The following is a 4,334-nucleotide window of genomic DNA, read 5'->3' as shown; positions in this document are numbered from 1 at the left end:
TGGGGCAGCTAGCCTGTCCTAATGCTTCTACTACATGTCTATTTTTAGCACACTAGCTTGATCCGCCCTACTGTGGATTTGTCTATCTGAACTAGAAATTACACCTTCAGTTCTAGTACAGGCATACCCTCTGTTTTAGCCTGGCAGACAATGACCTGTCCTTGATTATAGACGCTTTCATCACCCTCCCATCTGGACTACAGCAATGCAACATAGCTGGGCATGAAGCCATCAACCCTTAGGAAACTTCAACGAGTACAGAATGCTGCGGCACATCTCCTCAGCAACACACGCTACAGTGAGCACAACAGATCTGTCCTCCCCTCCTTAGATTGGCTTCCTACAGAATACTGAGTAAAGTTTAAGGTCTCAGTCCTTATCTTCCAGGTGCTCAATGGACCAGGTCTAGCATATCTAATTGATAGCTTAAAGCTCTAAGATTAGGACTGTGGTTGACACCTCTGCTCTATAGGTACAATGGAACGTTCTATCGTAAGTGTAAAGCTTGTCTGGGCAGGAGATAAAGCTACCTCAGGGATCATGCAGAGACTGCCCAACGAACTTCCATCACAAACATCACCGACAAGTGCAAGGCACTCTTCTTCAACTTTGCCTTCTCTAATATAAACACATAGACGCTTATACATCTTAAAAAATTACAAAACCAAAACACTGCACTACACACAATTCTCCCCTGACTGCAGATGAAAGAAAGAACAAACCACATGTGACAGCTCTTAGTCACATCATTTAGGGCAGGGATCTCAAACCTGAATCACCAGGAGGGCCACATGAGGACTAGTACATTGGCCTGAGGGCCACATCACCGACACCCTCCACCCTCTCTGCCCCCGGCTCTGCCCCACTCTACCCCTTCCATGAGGCCCCACCCCTGCCCACCTATTCCCACTCCTTCCCCGCCCCCATTCCAACCCCTTCCCCAAAGTCCCCACCCCAACTCCGCCCCCTCCCTGCCCCTATTCCAACCTCTTCCCCAAATCCCCATCCCTTTCTTCTCCACCTCCTCCCCTGAACACGTGGCTCCCCGCTCCTCCCCTCTCCCTCCTGGAAAGCGCTAAGCACCTGGAGTTAGGCAGAGGAGCGGGGACGCGGCGCGCTGGGGGGACGGAGAGCAGGGGGGAGGGGAGCTTGGCGGGCTGCAGGAAATAACCCCGCGGGCCGCATGTGACCCGTAGGCCACGCGTTTGAGACCCCTGACTTAGGGTATGTCTAAACTGCATAAAAAAAAGTGAGACTCAGAGCCTAGGCCAATTGCCTCAGGCTCACAGGGCTGCCCTACTGGGCTAAAAATAACGGTGTGGACATTCCCACTCGGGTTGAAGCCCAGACTCTGAGATTCTCCTCCCTTGCCGGGTTTTAGAACCCGGGCTCCAGCCTGCGCGGGAATGGCTACGCTGCTAACCCATAGCATGAGCCTCAGTCAGTTAACCCGGGCTCTGAGACTTGCTACCATGGGGTGGGAGGTTGGAGTGTAGCTTTACCCTTAATGCGCTATTGGAAGGCACTCAGATACTATGATGACGAGGGCACTATAAGAACCTATGTGTAATACACTAGAACCAACTGACATAATTAAATAGTAAAAATCAAACAGTATAAGAGACTGTTAGAGATGGCAATGCCTATATTCCTATGGAAAAAAAATCGTAGCTAAGGTCATGGGGAGTGAATACATCCTCCTTATACCTGTTCATTGAAACAAAAAATCAATAGCTCCTAAATTTTATATATCTAAGTGTGCACAAAAAGTGTGTTGTCTATCTATCCCAGGTTGTTTTGAAATCTGTTTGGGCAGTTATTATACAGCTACCTGTGATGACATAGCTGGTTGCACCAGCTATTACCATGTGGAGAGGAGAATTGAGTTCAAGACTAGAAATTCAATTCTTCTCCTCTCCAAACTCTGTCAGAGAACATTCTCACTTGCTGTGGGCAAAGAGAGAGTGAACAGATTGTGTCACCCTTGAGACCTTACAAACTGACAGTCTTTGGAGTAGCATTAACAGCAGCCGCTGAAGACGATACTGTATCTGTCCTCTGGGCTATACAGTGATGCTGAGTACTTGATTATAAAAAGAAAAGGAGTACTTGTGCACCTTAGAGACGAACAAATTTATTTGAGCATAAACTTTCGTGAGCTACAGCTCACTTCATCGGATGCATTCAGTGGAAAATACAGCGGGGAGATTTATATACATAGAGAACATGAAACAATGGATGTTACCATACACACTGTAATGACAGTGATCACTTAAGATGAGCTATTACCAGCAGGAGAGGGGGGGCGGGGGGGGTTGGGGAGGGGCATTTCCAGCAGTTGACAAGAACGTCTGAGGAACAGTGGGGGGCGGGGGTTTTACTTTTTGTAATGACCCATCCACTCCCAGTCTCTATTTAAGCCTAAGTTAATTGTATCCAGTTTGCAAATTAATTGGAATTCAGCAGTCTCTTGTTGGAGTCTGGTTTTGAAGTTTTTTTGTTGAAGAATTGCAACTTTTAGGTCTGTAATCGAGTGACCAGAGATATTGAAGTGTTCTCCGACTGGTATTTGAATGTTATAATTCTTGACATCTGATTTGTGACCATTTATTCTTTTACGTAGAGACTGTCCAATTTGACCAATGTACATGGCAGAGGGGCATTGCTGGCACATGATGGCATATATCACATTGGTGGATGTGCAGGTGAACGAGCCTCTGATAGTGTGGCTGATGTGATTAGGCCCTATGATGGTGTCCCCTGAATAGATATGTGGACACAGTTGGCAACTGGCTTTGTTGCAAGGGTAGGTTCCTGGGTTAGTGGTTCTGTTGTGTGGTGTGTGGTTGCTGGTGAGTATTTGCTTCAGGTTGGAGGGCTGTCTGTAAGCAAGGACTGGCCTGTCTCCCAAGATCTGTGAGAGAGATGGGTCGTCCTTCAGGATAGGTTGTAGATCCTTGATGATGCATTTGGAGAGGTTTTAAAAGTAAGAGGAAAAAATGACAATCCAGAATGAAAAAGAGATGAGAGCTCTGTAACTATCCTCAGACCTCCCTGCACTGTTGTCGGGGAAATAAGAAGCAATATTAGACTTAACTAGAGTAATTCATCTATATTTTACTCCTTCAAGTATGGAATTTTTCCAACAATACTTAACAAGCAAATTTTGTATTACATTTTGAGCAAACATTTTATTTGCTGCTAAAACAATTATACCAACAGAACAAAACCTTAACTATTGTACCACTAAGACATAACATCCAGTCTTTAGTCTATTATGTCCAGATCCAAAGAAGCCAATCATGACTTCAATTAACTAAAAATACTTTCATTAGAACAAGAAACAGCAACATAAAAAATTACTGTACCACACCCTAAAAGTGCTGTGTCCTGACAGAAGAAAAGGAGGACTTGTGGCACCTTAGAGATGAACAAATTTATTTGAACATAATCTTTCATGAGCTACGGCTCACTTCATCGAATGCATCCGATGAAGTGAGCTGTAGCTCATGAAAGCTTAGGCTCAAATAAATTAGTTTATCTCTAAGGTGCCACAAGTACTCCTTTTCTTTTGCGAATACAGACTAACACGGCCGCTATTCTGAAATGTGTCCTGACAGTAACACCACTCATTCTTAAAAATTCCAACCATCTCAGCCTGACTCTGCTTTTAATTAAGTATATCCCACTTTTCTGTTCACAGTATAGTGGAAGGCAGTGTCGTCCAGTGGATAAGATACAGAAGTGGTTTCTATTTCCCTGTTCTGCCACTTGCTGCATGACCTTAGACAAGTCATTTTGGACAGTTATAAAGTTTGGCCTCTGATTTTTGCTTGCCCGACTTGAGACACTTACGACCTCATTTTCAGAGATGCTAACTATACACAGCTCCCACTGACATCAACTGGAATTGTAGGAACCTTAGCGCTTCTGAAAATCATGTCCAACAGTCTCCAATTTGGCACCCAAAATCAGTGGCTACTTTTAGAGAATGTGGGCCTTGGCTTCTCTGTGACTCCCTATCCCAACCTGTAAATTGGGAATAATGTTTGATGAACCTTTAGAGAGATGAGATGGGTAAAGTAATATCTTTTATTGGAACAACTTGTGTTGGTGAGAGAGACAAGCTTTTGAGCTACACAGAGCTCTTCCTTAGGTCTGGAAAAAGTATTCAGAGTGTCACAGCTAAGGTCAAAAAATAAATTATCATAACTAGTTTCCACGTATTCTATGGGATCATTCAAGACAAAGTAGCCTGTTAACACCCCGGTAGTCACAGGACAAAAAGGGGGTTAGTGGATACAAATTGTTGTAATAAGTCATAAATCCACTAT

This window comes from Lepidochelys kempii, chromosome 8, assembly GCF_965140285.1.
Source record: "Lepidochelys kempii isolate rLepKem1 chromosome 8, rLepKem1.hap1, whole genome shotgun sequence".
NCBI lineage: Eukaryota > Metazoa > Chordata > Testudines > Cheloniidae > Lepidochelys > Lepidochelys kempii.
Note: the sequence above shows the minus strand (reverse complement) of the source record.